Raw genomic sequence first — 17,187 nt, 5'->3', positions numbered from 1 at the left:
GTGGAGAGGAAGGAAGCCATCTTGTTCTTCTGAGTTGAACCCTCAGTAGGACGCTATTCCATTCAAGCCTGTTACTAGCTTTTAGGGATTACGAGTCAGAAAAAAGTTAGTGCTTATTACTGTACTCTTGCTGCTATCTTCTTTTCACACTGTAAATATTGCTTTATTTTTTTATTGAGTACACAAATCCAATAAGATTATTTGGACTAGTGAGACCACAAACTCTCTGAGCGGGTGTAATTGTGTCGAATAATGAACCTAAATCACCTTTCTTCACAATGATAATCATGTCTCTGTGTTGTGAGTTTGTTTACGTTGTGGGTCTGTTCCATTGTTTGTCATTGCGCCACTCTGTCTTGTGGTGGGGTTGACTGTGGCGCTCTCTCTCTTTCTGATGACGCGTACAGTAACTCTTAACTGGAGTAAGGGTCTGTTTGCCTTCACCTCCTCCCAGGCCACAGAGGGAGAGTGTGGTGTATACTGTAGCCCGGCCCTGGCCCGCCGTGGGAGGGTTGCACAACACCAGGGAGAAGAAGACAGAGGAAGAAGAGAAACAAAGAGAGAGAGAAGGCCACTCAAAAGTCACTTCATAACTGCTCCTTGATAAGTTGATGAATCTGATCCCGTGTTCTGTCGGCCCAGCGGCCCTTGCTTTCAGTCTCCTGCACATTTGGTGTGTAGGCTGTGTTCCAGTACGTACAGGGTAACTGTTGCATCCCTGCCTGTATCTGGGCTGTAGTTGGGCTGCGGTGCAGAAGGAGTTAAGCACAGTGAGGAATCTTTGCTGTTACTACCGTGACTAATGGGCAGGAGTTTCATTCTGTATCTGGTACAATGAAACCTTGCACTTTACAGAGCGCTGCCTCAGCAGGAACGGCCAAGCACGTTTAACCCCTAACCTCCAGCAGGACTTCTCTCCTCCTCTCTATCTAACTCTCTGTCACCTTTTATTTTTTCTTTCTCTTTATCTCGCTCTCTTTCACTCTCTCTATCCCTCCATGGGACAGATGAAGTGCATTACCCTCATTACCACAGGGCTGGGAGGAGGGGGGATACCCCATTACACGCACACACACAGATACTGAGGCACACATTAACAAAGATGCACAGATACAGACACACACGTTGGGGCTCGTCTCAACGTCAGCCCAGGACTGAACTTGATCAATTCTTCTCATGTTTTTTTAATGGATAGTTGATTATCTTGATATATGTCTCTCTATTGACTTGAATAAGGGAGCAACTGTTAGGGTCTTGTCCCCAGCCCCTCTCCTCTTTAGGCATGGCAGATCTTAGATTCTCTATTAAGCACAAAGCAGTACACTGTCACTTTTCTTTACTGGATTTGAGCACAAGAAGTGAGTGTGTGTGTGTGCCTGCGTGTGTGTGTGCCTGCGTGTGTGTGTGCCTGCGTGTGTGTGTGCCTGCGTGTGTGTGTGTGTGCCTGCGTGTGTGTGTGCCTGCGTGTGTGTGTGCCTGCGTGTGTGTGTGTGTGTGTGCCTGCATGTGTGCCTGCGTGTGTGTGTGTGCCTGCGTGCGTGCGTGCATCCGTGCATGCACTCCAATGGGCCTGCGAGACAACAGTCTATTTACGAGGCACTGCAGCTGGTGTCTAGCGTCTGGACTCTGTCACGATCCCTGACACTGTGACACTCACTAACAAGTGTGACTCATTGTGCCCTCTCTCCTTCCCTCTCTGCCTTTCTCTTGCCTTCCTTTCCCACCCCCCCTTTCTCAAATCAAATCAAATGTATTTATATAGCCCTTCGTACATCAGCTGATATCTCAAAGTGCTGTACAGAAACCCAGCCTAAAACCCCAAACAGCAAGCAATGCAGGTGTAGAAGCACGGTGGCTAGAAAAAACTCCCTAGAAAGGCAAAACCTAGGAAGAAACCTAGAGAGGAACCAGGCTATGAGGGGTGGCCAGTCCTCTTCTGGCTGTGCCAGGTGGAGATTATAACAGAACATGGCCAAGATGTTCAAATTTCTCTCTCTCTCTCTTCCCCTTTCTCTCTCTCTCCCCCTTTCTCTCTCGTCTGCAGATCGTTACACAGACACTATCATAGACCCTGTTAGTGTGTGTGTGTTAGACTCATTTGTCAGAATAACAAATACAGTCTGATGATGACGCTCCTGTGGATGCTATGACATCACGCTAAGATGGTTGATTGTTTTTCTGTCTTCAACTTTCCTCTCTACCATGAAGACCTCTGCTGACTCTTCCAGACAGAAACCCCCACTTCAGCTCACTGATAACCTAACGCACGCCAGACGCCGTGTTCTATCCCATGTTGGGTCTTGTTTCAGGCCTTAATTGAAATGTTCAGAACAATCAGTGGGCTATTAATACCTGCTGTTCCCAGGATGTGGTTGGGACTGAAGACGTGGCCCAGCTCTGGCCCAGTCCAGGAACCGAGAACCAGGAACCCTTCACTCCACTAATTAGCCAAAACCAATGTGCAATGGCTGTCCTGCTTCAGAAAGCCTATACTCAATCAGGAGCGGCTGATGGCTTCTTAAAGCTGCTATTTGCCCATCTATTTGACCTCATCTGAAACAGCGCTATGACATGAAGTCAGAAATGTGTTCTAAATCTGTGCTGGGTTTCCTACCACCCGACACACACACACACACACACACACATTGGAAGTGGAAAGTCTGAGGCTCCCTCTCCACTCCCATAACATCTGCCTGCCCCACTCACACAGCCATAGGAGATAAGTCGTCATAAATTGTCAAATGTATAGCTGACAGTTGCAGCGTTGTTCTGAAGAGGAGGGGGGGTCATGATTTGGAGTATAAAACCACTGGTATCTGATGTAATGCAGATATTATTTTGCGCGACACGTAAAATGTCCCGAATCAATGCAATTGATGATTTAATGATTTATCGTCTCCAGGTGTGATTTTTCTGCCTGATACAATGTCAGTCTGTTGGCTCACATAGCTACACAGAAAATACGCCGTACAATGGGTTCTGATAGCGTTTGGAAACACTGTAGGAGCGTTTTTTAGTGTAACATGGTATGATGTGGAGAATCCTATGAGGTCAGTCTGGTCTGACCTGTGTCCCATTCTGTCTCTCTCTGTGTGTGTGTGTGTGTGTGTGTGTGTGTGTGTGTGTGTGTGTTTAATAGTCACATGTACAGGGTTGCAGGTGTGATTACTGGGTACCGTGAAAATCTTAGGCTCCAACATGCAGTACTAAGTGAAATACAATGATTTAAATGGTAATAAAACAATGTATAGAAGTATAAATAATACTACATACATCATAACTGTAGCAGTGATGAATAAAGACATATCTTTGGGGTGGAGGCAGAGTAAAGACTGTTGGGGGGTGGGGGAGTGTCCATAGAGGGAGCAGCATGACCATTGAAGGGGTGCGGGGAGTGAAGCAGCTTGATGGTCTGAGGGTAGAAAGTCTTGCTGTTTTTGCCATGATGCTCATGTACTGCCCACAACTGAGTAATTGAAACGGGGAGAACAGGGCAGGGCTTGGGTGGCTGGGAGTCCCTGATGATCTTCTTTGCCTTCCTGAGATACCTGGTGTTGTAGGTGAAGGCAGGCAGTGTGCACCCAATGGTGCGTTTGGCTGCATGTATCACCCTCTGAACAGCCTTGCCGTCTGTGGTGGTGAAGTTTCCGTACCAGGCTGTGATGCAGCCTGACAGTATGCTCTCGATGGTGCTCCCGTAGAACACTGTGAGGGCCCTCGGGACAGGCCAAATTTCTTCAGCATCCTGAGGGTGAAGAGTCGCTGTCGTGCCTTCACCACGTTGTCCGTGTGGTTAGACCATTTCATCTTCTCTGATATGTGTACGTCGAGGAATTTGATGTTATTGACTCCACAGCGGCCCTGTTGATGAGGATGGGGGTGTCCAGCCTGGTTCCTCCTGATGTCCACAATAACAATATTCGTTTTGCTATCATTAAGGGGGAGGTTGTTTACCTGGCACTACGGTATCGGAGTGCCTTGTTGTTGCTGTTGGTAATCAGACCTATTATTGTCGTCAGCGAACTTGATGAAGGAGTTGGAACTGTGTGAGGCCACACAATCGTGGGTATACAGGGAATACAGGAGGGGACTAAGGATGCACCCTTGTGGGGCCCCCTTGTTGAGAATCAGTGTCAAGGAGGTAATGTTACGTACCGTCACAACCTGGGGGCGGCCCATCATGAAGTCCAGGACCGAGTTACATAAGGAGACATTCAGACCCAGGGCCATGAGCTTTGTATTGAGTTTACAGGGCACTATGTTATTGTAGGCCGAGCTGAAGTCGATGAACAGCATCCTCACATATGCATTCCTTTTGTCCAGGTGGGTAAGGGCAGTGTGCAGTGCAATTGCGTCATCCGTGGATCTGTCAGGGCGGTAGGTTTGACTAGCCTCTCAAAGCACTTCATGTTGACGGAAGTGAGTGCTACTGGTTGGTAGTCGTTCAGTTTCTTTCCCCAGGTGGGCATAGCAACCGGAGCTAGGGAGAGGTTGAAAATGTCAGAGAACATAACAGCCAACTGGTCTGCACATGCTCTGAGGGCACGGCTAGGGATGCTGTCTGGGCCGGCGGCCTTGAGGGTTAACACGTTTGAATGACTTACATGTGTAGCCCACGTTGTCATTTGGGGCTCTCTTCGGCAGCTCAGTGTCATTGTGCTCGATTCGTGACTAAAAGGTGTTTAACTCCACCGGTAGGTTGGCGTTGGTGATGTGGCTGGCTTTTCTTCTCGTAATCCGTGATAGTTAGGAGCCTCTGCCACATTCGCCTTGTGTCCAACCCGCTGAATTGCTCCTCCACTTTGTCACTTTACATGTTTAGGTCGTATTTGTACTGTTTAACCATATTTTTCCCCCAGTCACCTTGCCCTGTTTATAAGCAGCATCTCTCTTTTCCAGTTTTGATATAAGGCTGCTATCAGTCCACGTTTTTTGATTCCTCATTCCCACCCCTGGGTCGCTCTCTTTTCTCTTGTCTATTTGCCATGGCCTCTGTCTTTCTCCTAACTGACTTCTTATCCCACCACTCATATTTCCTGTTTTATCTATCTTGTCCTTCTTTCTCTCTAGGGAACGTATCTGTATGTGACTTTAGGTTCCCTGTGAGGTCCCTTCACTTAGACTTTGTAAGGCTGGGATCAGTGTGTCTCCCTTCCTTTCTATAAAGTATCAGTTTCTATTCTCCAGGCTGTACCACTCCAGTGTGCCCTGCTTGGCTGCCAGCCTCTGGCCAACGGCTGGCCTGGAAACGCTCCCTGCCGCTGGAGCGATATAAAAGGCCTCTGAACTAAACGCTGGTTTGAGTCCTGAAGCGCTCTTAGTGGAGCATGAAAAGGGCAGAGAAAACGATTGTAGATTTATTAGTCTTTTCTGCTTTATCTGTTTTCATCACATTAGCTACGATGGTTAGCGCAATGCAGATGGCGAACATGTCACTGTAAAAGTGAGAGGGCAGGCTGCACGAGTTGGACAGGGGGAAAGAAAGGGAGAGGAGAGCTCCGTGGAAAAACAGCAGATGTGGAGGGGGTTACACACTAGAGAGGGAGAGAGAGAGCGCAGTGAAACAAAGAGAGTCCTGAGTCAGCAACGGCAGAGCAGTTTTCTCCCCAGGCAACTGGGCTGGGCTCCTCCTCTCTCTCTCTCTCTTTCTGCCTGACACACTCCACATGCTCCTACTTTGTCTCCTCGATCTCCTTCTTCTCTTGCTCTCTCTTTCAAAAAGTCATATGCTTTATTGCCATGGCGTTTACAGGTACAACAATCTTGTTAAAGACAGTTAATTAGATAAAGTATTAAGATCACTATCAAATGAACTAAATGAGAAACAGAAAAATAGGTGAACTTACCCTCACTACACACTTTCTCCACCTTTCTCTTCCCCTTATGCCTTATGAGCAAAACTACTTTACATGTTCTCTCTCTTTCTCTCCTCTCTTTCTCTCTTCTCTTTCTCTCTTTCTCTCTTTCTTTCTTTCTTTCTTTCTTTCTTTCTTTCTTTTTCTTTCTTTCTTTCTTTCTTTCTTTCTTTCTCTCTCTCTCTCTCTCTCTCTCTCTCTCTCTCTCTTTCTCTCGTTCTCTCGTTCTCTCGTTTTCTCTCTCGTTCTCTCGTTTTCTCTCTCTCTCTCTCGTTCTCTCTCTCTCTCTCGTTCTCTCGTTCTCTCTCGTTCTCGTTCTCTCTCGTTCTCTCGTTCTCTCTCGTTCTCTCGTTCTCTCTCGTTCTCTCGTTCTCTCTCGTTCTCTCTCTCTCTCGTTCTCTCTCTCGTTCTCTCTCTCTCTCTCTCTCTCTCTCTCTCTCTCTCTCTCTCTCTCTCTCTCTCTCTCTCTCTCTCTCTCTCTCTCTCTCTCTCTCTCTCTCTCTCTCTCTCTCTCTCTCTCTCTCTCCAACCAGCTGCAGTTTAGAGAGGGAGAGTTTAAGCAGTGAAATGGGCACTTTGGGTCTATCTTTACCACAAAGTCAAGACTCTCTTCCTTCACACATTTTCTCTGTTTTCTTTTAAATAATTTTTACTTCTCCTTTTAACACGTCTGGGTGAGGTTGCCTATGAAATGTTTTTGAACAAGTGGACACATTCTGGTTTTAACAGCCTCTACTTCTCAGCCAGTTAAAACAGCCATCAAATGTATCTCTTCAGTTTGCGTGGTAATAACACAGGCTGGCACTGCAGGCAGGTTCAAGTCCTGGTCTTAAATGAGCAGTGCAGGACAGTGGAATGCTACATCAACCCGCATCCATGAAAAAGCAGCCTCCTATTTTCTCTTTTATAACAGCTCTCTTCGGTCACGTGTGTCTTCAGGTAAGGATGTGGAGGGACTGGCATTACCAGGTGTTGGTTTGCTGTGCTTGGATTTTTGTTGGCACGGCTGATGGAAAAGTGTATGTGTTTCAGGATCTTTTTTCAGATGATTGACTGCACTTCCGGTGTGTGTGTGTGTGTGTGTGTGTGTGTGTGTGTGTGTGTGTGTGTGTGTGTGTGTGTGTGTGTGTGTGTGTGTGTGTGTGTGTGTGTGTGTGTGTGTGTGTGTGTGTGTGTGTGTGTGTGTGTGTGTGTGTGTGTGTGTGTGTGTGTGTGTGTGATCGGTCAGAGTGAGAGGCACTTGTTGACATGGTATTAATCTCTTGAGATTGGCGTCAAGCTTGCCATGTTGAAAAGTGAACAGAGAGAGCTTGAAAAAGAGTAAAAATAAGAGGGGGAGCAGCTGATGGTTTGACAAATGTAGTGTGGAACTGTCCAATATATCCTGTGAAGTTGGCTGGAGAGTGGGCCTGGGAGAATTGGTCTCCATAAACGATGGTGGTTGCCCCCCTTTTCACCCATCTCCTCCCCTTTCTCCCACCCCTCCCCCTCTCTGGTGTAGGGTGAGATGTATGACATACTGAGACAGTGCCATGCCAGGCCCTCTGATAGTCATCACTCCCCACGCCACTAAATTACTACCTACACACACAAGACAAACATGTCATACACAGAGAGAGCGGGTAGAGAGGTAAAGGGGATGTACTGGGAGGCAAGATGAGGGTAACTCGAAGGAGTGAGATGTTTTAAAAGAGAAATTACGTATAAAAAGTTGGGAGATGCAAAGAGAAAGTGAGTGAGGTGTGTGTGTGTATATATATATATATATATATGTGTGTGTGTGTGTGTGTGTGTGTGTGTGTTAGAGTGGAAGATTAAAACATTTAAGAAGTGTTATTAATATCAATGTCAATAAAAGGACCTACATTCAGATGAATTATTAACTTGACCCTGAAAGCACATAAAGCAGCCCCCACATTTCTCCCAAGGTTTGGTGTGTACGGGTGTGAGAGATGTGTTGTAGTTATTTGGTGTTATTGCTCTTGCGTTGGTGTGCATGCTTCCGTGTGTGTGCTGAAGGCGACTGTTTATTGGTGTATCACTTAATTTTCACCCGCTTATTTACATGGCCCAGGCTCAGTGACGTAACAAGCTATTACTGGGGACCAGGGGGAGAGGCCAGGGGGGGATGGAGGAGTGAGGTAAGGAAATGGGTAGGAGTGGGGGTCAATATTTTGGCTCCTCCCCAATGTTTCTCTCCTGTACTTGCTTGTGTGTTTATTAGTAGGGCTGTGACGGGTTTGGAAATGTGAGGTTATAGTATATTTGCCAGGCCAATGTACACGGTTACCGACATAACAATTCTGTTTGTACACTTGTTTACATGGATATGTTTCTTTAATAAAACCTATTATAAACCAGCCATTACACTTCGTTATTATCATGGCATTTCATATTATTATTCAGGTTATTACTTATTAATACACAAATTAAGAAATGCCAGGTTGTAGAGGATCTGTCACATTTTCGTATTGACACAACATTAACGGAGTCCAAATAAAGATATGCCTACCTTGTATATTGGCTTTTCTGCATATTGTTTTTAATACAGAAGCTATTTTGATGCACAAAACCATTCAAACAAAGTCTAAATTGTTTTCTCACATTTCCCAAAATGTTCGCATAATGTCACAAACCCTGATGCTGCAGTCATTCGATGGCAGTAGCAAGTAACAAAGTCGTAATGAGATTAAAAATGTAGGTTAAGCTACTGAAAATAGGCCTTTTACAAGATGAGATCATGACAGAAGTGTTTGAATCTTATTAAAGAGATTGAGTCCAGACAGGCTACTTTAGGACGTTTATGAATGGACTTAGGCTATAGGCATAGAGAGCATCATCGAATGCACACCCCAGTTTAAGCACCCGTCAATCAAAGACACCAGCGTATGTCAGACAAACAAATATTTCTCCTTTCCTTTAAAACGTATTAGGCTTATCGAAAGTAGGCCGAACATAATTCATTGTAAATGGAAGAATGAAGGGGACAGTTATGCTGTAGTATGAAGATGAAATTGACAAATATTTAAATATTTAAAAAATACACGCAACATACACAGTATATTTATCAGCGACAATAATTATTGAGGTGGATAGTGTTGGAAAGATTTTTCAAATACTGTGAGGAGCTATTTATTATCATTTGAATGGATGTTTAAAAAATTAAAGGACTTCCTTGAATTACTGCGTGAGGTGAAGGAAAAAAATATTTAGAAGCCCAGCTGGGCACTTTCCTACATTTGACATTTGCGAGAAGACGCCAAGGTAGTTCTATGCGTGCCCAGTCACGCTCGCCCTGTCAACATTAACGAGACAGAAGTTGTTGGAGTACTCGTACTAACCATGCTATTTGTGACTCACATTGAGTATGTAGTATGCTTATTGGTTATAGTATGGATATTTGTTTGTGTATTTATTTAACTAGTCAAGTCAGTTAAGAACAAATTCTTATTTTACAATGATGGCCTACCCTGGCCAAACCCTAACCTGGAAGACGATGAGCCAATTGTGCACTGCCCTATGGTACTCCCAATCACGGCCGGTTGTGATACAGCCCGGGATCGAACCAGAGTCTGTGGTGACGCCTCCAGCACTGAGATGCAGTGCCTTAGACCGCTGCGTCACTCAGGAGCCCATGGATATAGTTAGTATGCCAAAAGTTCCCGGATGTCGAACTACATCTGCCAAGATACGAAGTATACAAGCAGTGGACACTATTTCCTTGCTTTTAGGGCCTTAATACAATTCTTCCGAATATGAGCGTTGCTTTACAACATTTTCAAATTTGAAGAAAACGTGGGAATCGGATACAAATTCATTGCTTTAACTAATTATGACAAATGTTAAGAAAATGTTGAGCAATGTAATAAAGTTACGTTACACGTTATGTTGGCTGACAATTTGTTAGCTACGCTGTCCTTACGAACCACATGGCATATCATTACAGCAGCATGTGTACCGGTATGTTAGCTACTAATACATTGAACTTGCCAGTGTATTAACTATATGCTATCTAACTAACTACCTGACGTTTATTGTCTTGATTATTCACGTCATTCTTATATATATTATTTATATTAATATAAATATTTCACCTTTTTATTTAACATGGTAGGCCAGTTGAGAACAAGTTCTCATTTACAACTGCGACCTGGCCAAGATAAAGCAAAGCAGTGCGACAAAAACAACACCACAGAGTTACACATGGAATAAACAAACGTAGTCAATAACACAATAGAAAAATCTATGTACAGTGTGTGCAAATGTGGAAGATTAGGGAGGTAAGGCAATAAATAGGTAATAGAAGTAAAATAATTACAATTTAGTATAAACACTAGTGATAGATGTGCAGATGATGATGTGCAAGTAGAGATACTGGGGTGCAAAAGAGCAGAAAGATAAATAACAATAATAACAATATGGGTGTGCTATTTACAGACTGGATGTGTACAGTGATCGGTAAGCTGCTCTGACAGCTCATGCTTAAAGTTAGAGAGGGAGATTTAAGTCCCCAGCTTCAGTGATTTTTGCAATTCATTCCAGTCATTGGCAGCAGAGAACTGGAAGGAAAGGCGGCCAAAGAGGGTGTTGGCTTTGGGGATGACCAGTGAAATATACCTGCTGGAGCTCATGCTACGGTTGGGTAATACTATGGTGACCAGTGAGCTGAGATAAGACGGGGCTTTACCTAGCAAAGACTTAGATGACCTGGAGCCAGTGGGTTTGGCGACGAATATGTAGCGAGAGCCAGCTAATGAGAGCATACAGGTCGCAGTGGAGGGTAGTATATGGGGCTTTGGTGACAAAACAGATGGCAGTGTGATAGACTACATCCAATTTGCTGAGTAGAGTGTTGGAGGCTATTTTGGAAATGACATTGCCGAAGTCGAGGATCGATAGGATAGTCAGTTTTACGAGGGTATGTTTGGCAGCATGAGTGAGTGAGGCTTTGTTGCGAAATAGGAAGCCGATTCTAGATTTAATTTTGGATTGGAGATGCTTAATGTGATTCTGGAAGGAGCGTTTAAAGTCTAACCAGACAAAAAAACAGATTTGTAGTTGTCCACATATTCAAAGTCATAGCCGTCCAGAGTAGTGATGCTAGTCAGGCGGGCGGCAATCGGTTGAAGAGCATGCATTTAGTTTTACTAGCATTTAAAAGTAGTTGGAGGCCATGGAAGGAGTGTTGTATGGCATTGAAGCTCGTTTGGAGGTTTGTTAACAGTGTCCAAAGAAGGGCCAGATGTATATAGAATAGTGTCGTCTGTGTAGAGGTGGATCAGAGAATCACCAGCAGTAAGAGCGACATCATTGATATATTCAGAGAAAAGAGTCGGCCCGAGAATTGAGCCCTCTGGTACCCCCATAGAGACTGCCAGAGGTCCGGACAACAGGCCCACCGATTTGCCACACTGAACTCTTATCTGGGAAGTATTTGGTGAACCAGGCGAGGCAGTCATTTGAGAAACCAAGACTATTGAGTCTGCCGATAAGAATACGGCGATTGACAGAGTCGAAAGCCTTGGCCAGGTCGAAGAAGACTGCTGCATAGTACTGTCATTTATCAATGGTGGTTATGATATCGTTTAGGAACTTGAGCGTGGCTGAGGTGCACCCAGGACCAGCTCGGAAACCAGATTGCATAGTTGAGAAGGTACGGTGGGATTCAAAATGGTCAGTGATCTGTTTGTTAACTTGGCTTTCAAAGATTTTAGAAAGGCAGGGCAGGATGGATATATGTCTATAACAGTCTGGGTCTTGAGTGTCTCCCCCTTTTAGAAGAGGGGGATGACCGTGGCAGCTATCCAATCTTTGGGGATCTCAGACGATATGATAGAGGTTGAACAGGCTAGTAATAGGGGTTGCATCAGTTTCGGTGGATCATTTTGGAAAGAGAGGGTCCAGATTGTCTAGCCCAGCAGATTACTAGGGATCCAGAGTTTGCATCTCTCTCAGAACATCAGCTGTCTGGATTTGGGTGAAGAAGAAGCGGGGGGTGGGGGGGGCTTGGGTGCTCTTTATCTCCATGGACTTTCCAGTGTCCCCTTAGTGTCCATTTTTTTAATTAGTCTTGCAGGATGCACATTTCTGTTTGAAAGAGTTAGCTTCCCTAACTGACTGTGTATATTGGTTCCTGACTTCCCTGAAAAGTTGTATGTCGCGGGGGCTATTTGATGCTAATGCAGAACGCCACGGGATGTTTTTTTGCTGGTTAAGGGCAGTTAAGTCTGGGGTGAACCAATGGCTGGCTATCTGTTCGTAGTTGTAAAAATTTTGAATGGGGCATGCTTATTTAACATGGTGAGGAAAGCACTTGTAAAGATCCTCTACTGACGAGATGAGGTCAATATCCTTCCAGGATACCAAGGCCAGGTTGATTAGAAAGGCTGAAGTGTTTTAGGGAGCGTTTGACAGTGATGAGGATTGGTCGTTTGACCGCAGACTCATTACGGACGCAGGCAATGAGGCTGATCTCTGAGATCCTGGTTGAAGACAGCAGAGGTGTATTTAGTTGGTTTAGTTGGCAAGTTGGGATGATATCTAAGAGGGTGCCCAATGTTACGGATTTAGGGTTGTACCTGGTAGGTTCCTTGATAATTTGTGTGAGATTGGGGGCATCTATCTTAGATTGTAGGACGGCCGGGGTGTTAGGCATATCCCAGTTTAGGTCACCTAACAGTACGAATTCTGAAGATAGATGGGGGGCAGCTGGGGGCTGAGGGGGGTCTAACAAGCGGCAACAGTGAGAGACTTGTTTCTGGAAAGGTGGATAATTTTTTTTTTTTTAAAGTAGAAGCTCAAATTGTTTGGACACAGATCTGGATTGTATGACAGAACTCTGCAGGCAATCTCTGTAGCAGAATGCAACTCTGCCCCCTTTGGCAGTTCTATCTTGTCGGAAAATGTTGTACAGAAGTCAACAAATGAGAGCTCCTGGGGAATAGGTGTGGTGCTGGGGACTGCAGGGCCTGGGTTAACCGCTACATCACCAGAGAAACAAAGGAGGAGTAGGATAAGGGTACGGCTAAAGGCTATAAGAACTGGTTGTCTAGTGCGTTTGGAACAGAGAGTTAAAGGAGCAGATTTCTGGGCGATCGATTTCTGATGGATTGGCGGGGCTCCATGTCGGCAGTGGGTCCAGGCCAATTGGCAGGAGAGGTATTGTAGCACAAAATTAGCTGGTAGACTTCTTCGGCTCGCCGGGAGATGGGCCTAGCTTGAGGCTAGCTCAAGGCTAATTGGTGCTTGCTTCGGAACAGAGGCTTTAGCCAGCAGTAGCCACTCGATTGCAGCTAGCTGCAATGATCCAGTGTAATGGTCCAGGGCCTGCGGCAGGAGTCTGGTGATGAGGTAGAGAAAAAGCAGTCCGGTATGCTCTAGGTTGATATCGTGCTGTGCAGACTGGCAGGTATTGACCGAGCTGAAGCTGGTTGGTGTCCGAGTTAACGGTGAAGACCTCTAGCAGTGGCTAACTGACTGCTAGCTAGTAGCTAGTTAGCTGGCTAGCTGCTGATGGGGGTTCTGATGCTGAAGTATAAAAATAGTGGATCCGTACCACATTGGCTGAGAAAGGTTGCAGGAAAGTATATTCCGTTTGTAGACTGAAAGTGAGATTTAAAATGTATACGAAAAAAACGAGGAAGACAACTATTTACACGGGACAAGACAAACAGACGTCCGACTGCTACGCCATCTTGGATAAACAACCAGAGTGCAGAATAACTTAATTTAAGAACGCTCAACAGCCGTTGAATACGACCGGAAGAATTCTTGGGGTCATTGTCCATTTGGAAGACCCATTTGCGACCAAGCTTTAACTGATGTCTTGATGTTGCTTCAATATAACCACATCATTTTCTTACTCATGTTGCCATCTATTTTGTGAAGTTCACCAGTCCCTCCTGCAGCAAAGCACCCCCACAACATGATGCTGCCACCCCCGTGCTTCACGGTTGGGATGGTGTTCTTCAGCTTGCAAGCGACCCCTTTTCCCTCCAAACATAACGATGGTCATTATTGCCAAACAGTTCTATTTTTCTTTCATCAGACCAGAGGACATTTCTCCAAAAGGTACGAGCTTTGTCCCCATGTGCAGTTGCAAACTGTAGTCTGGCCTTTTTATGGCGGTTTTGGAGCAGTTGCTTCTTCCTTGCTGAGCGGCCTTTCAGGTTATGCGGTTATAGTTACTTTTGTACCTGTTTCTCCCAGAATCTTCACAAGGTCCTTTGCTGCTGTTCTGGGATTGATTTGCACTTTTTGCACCAAAGTATGTTCATCTCTATGAGACAGAATGCGTCTCCTTCCTGAGCGGCATGACTGCTGCGTGGTCCCATGGTGTTTATACTTGCTTACTATTGTTTGTACAGATGAACGTGGTACCTTCAGGCATTTGGAAGGATGAACCAGACTTGTGGAGGTCTGCAATTTTTATTCTGAGGTCCTGGCTGATTTATTTAGATTTTCCCATGATTTCAAGCAAAGAGGCACTGAGTTTGAAGGTAGGCCTTGAAATGCATCCACAGGTACACCTGCAATTGACTCAAATTATGTAAATTAGCCTATAAGAAGCTTCTAACGCCAGGACATCATTTTCTGGAATTTTCCAAGCTGTTTAAAGGCACAGTCAACTTAGTGTATGTAAACTTCTGACCCACTGGAATTGTGATAAAGTGAAATAATTTGTCTGTAAACAATCGTTGTAAAAATTACTTGTCATGCACAAAGTAGATGTTCTAACCAACTTGCCGAAACTATAGAAATTTGTGGAGTGGTTTAAAAACAAGTTTTAATTACTCCAACCTAAGTGTATGTAAACTTCCAACTTGAACTGTATGTTGGATAAAGTACAGTGCATTCGGAAAATATTAATGACGTTGAATTGATAAACTGTATTGCTGAGAGGGATGAGGCAAAGGGAATAGCAAATAAGTTTGACAACACAGCAGACTGGCAAGCATACAGTAAATTGAGAAATCACGTAACTAAACCAAACAAAAATAAGAAACTATACTATGGAACAAAGATGAATAATAGTAAAAAGCTCTAGAGTACTTCAAATTCAATTTGAGACAAGAAAGCAAACTCTGCTCCATTTTTCATTGTGGCAGATTGCTTGTTCATAACAAAACCCTTTGATATTGCCAATCACTTTAATAACTTTTTTTGTTGACCAGATTAGCAAACTTAGGTATGGCATGCAAACAACAAATGCTGAGCCTTCATATTCATGCATAATATAACAAATAATGAAAGACAAGCACTGTACTTTTAAGTTCCACAAAGTGGGTTTGGACGAGATGGAAAAATTGTTGCCACCTATAAATAAGGATAAACCTCATTGTACTGCTAACATGGATAGTAAATTGCTGGTAGGGGAATACATTGTGACTCCTGTTTGCCACATCTTCAATTTAAACCTAGAAGACCGTGTGTGAACTCAGACATGGAGGGAGAACCCTTTTAATGGCTCAAACAGCTGACCAATCAGCTTGTTACAAGTGCTTAGTAAAGTTGTGGATAAAAATGTGCTTGAAGAAATACAAAGTTGTTTTACAGAAAACAAATTAACAACAGACTTTCAGCGTCCTTATAGGGAAGGGCGCTCAACATGCTCGGCACTGACACAAATGACTGATGATTGTGGGAGTTGTTAGACTTCAGTGTAGCTTTTGATGTCATTGATCATAACCTATTGCTGAAAAAAAACGTTTGGAAGACTCTCTCATGCAAATCAGGTTGAGCGTGGTGTAACGCAGGGAAACCGGCTAGGGGCATTATTATTTTCTGTTTTTACAAATGACCTTTCACTGCCCTTGAATAAAGCCTGTGTGTCTGTACACTGACGACTCAACAGTATACACGTTGGCTGCAACAGTAAAGAAAATAACTGAGACACTTAACATAGAGCTCCAGTCAGCTTTAGGGTGGTTAACTAACAATAGGCTGTTGCTAAATATTTAAAACTAAAAGCATAATTTTTGGGACAAATCACTCGCTCAACACTAAACCTTGTTTAGATGTATTATTGAATAATGTGGCTATAGAGCAAGTTGAGGAGACTTAACTGCTAGGTGTAACCATAGATAGCAAGCTTTCTAGGGTTCTATGGTCAAAGCATATATACGCAATAGTTGATCAAATGGGAAGAGGTCTGTCCATGACAGTATGTTGCTCTGCTTTCTTGACTTCTCAGTCGACCAGACAGGTCTTACAGGCTCTGTTTTTGTCGCACCTGGACGACTGCCCAGCTGTGTAGTCATGTGCGTCAAAGAAGGACATAGGTGAATTGCAGTTGGTCCAGAACAAAGCAGCTCGTATCACACTTCGATGTACACAGAGGGAAAGTGTCCGTAACATACATGTCAGTCTCTCCTGGCTCAAAGTTGACTGCATCACTATTGGTCTTTGTGCAAGGTGTTGAATGTACCGAACTGTCTGTTCAAGCAGTTGCCACACTGTTCGGACACTCATCGGTACAACACAAGACATGCAACCAGAGGTCTCTTCACAGTTCCCAGGTCCAGAACAGAGGCTGGGAAACACACAGTATTAAATAGAGCTCTCTGCCACCCCAGGTAACTCAAGCTAGCACTAAAACCAGAAGGGGAAAAAAACACCTTACTGTCAAACGAGACTGAAGAGACACAGCCATTTTATGTGTCTTGTATTGTAATTTGCACTGTACTATGTACTGATATGTAAGCTATGTGTGACGTTTTACATGTATGTAATTGTGTCATTGACCAGTAATGTTCTGTATTGTTTCATGTGGACCCCAGGAAGAGTACCTGATACTTTTGCAGTGGCTAATGGGGATCCTAATAAATATCATATACCAAAGTTTATCTACATAAAAATAAGGTTAATAAAATTAAAAAATCCTAAAATGAATATTGGCCTATTTAAACATTTGTTTTATTTTCATGATTGCCTTCATACACAGCCATCAGTTACACGGTTATTCAATTACATCACAGTCCTATTTCTTAATGTGGATGCCTGTTCGTGTGTGCAGGAAAAGTATTAGGTAAAAAAGTAAGAGCCAGACATTTTATCCTTTGACAGCAGTAAATATAAAAGTGTTAGTGCTTCTCCAAGTCCTCTCCTGCCCTGCTCCCCAATATAAACATAGTGTGTGTGTACTAAACCAGGGTCAGTTTGGGACTGATTTCCATAGAGGGCTGCTATCAGCTGCTTTCTACACACACACACACACACACACACACACCTCAGTGTTACGGGGGTAATACCAGCCTGTTGGCTCACATCTCTACCCTGAGATGGAGGATCTAATTAGAAACCGCCACGAGTGCCGCTGCTCAGGACAATTAAT

General features: G+C 44.2%; 1 protein-coding gene across 2 annotated transcripts in view; it reads left to right on the top strand.

Annotated features, from left to right (window-relative positions):
- Window positions 1–17,187, top strand: part of ift80 (intraflagellar transport 80 homolog (Chlamydomonas)) — a 71,965-nt gene that overhangs the window by 14,512 nt on the left and 40,266 nt on the right. The gene's annotated exons all lie outside the window — the stretch shown is intronic.

This window comes from Oncorhynchus keta, chromosome 18 (genome assembly GCF_023373465.1).
Source record: "Oncorhynchus keta strain PuntledgeMale-10-30-2019 chromosome 18, Oket_V2, whole genome shotgun sequence".
NCBI classification, from domain to species: Eukaryota; Metazoa; Chordata; class Actinopteri; order Salmoniformes; family Salmonidae; genus Oncorhynchus; species Oncorhynchus keta.
This window is presented reverse-complemented; position numbering and strand designations above follow the sequence as displayed.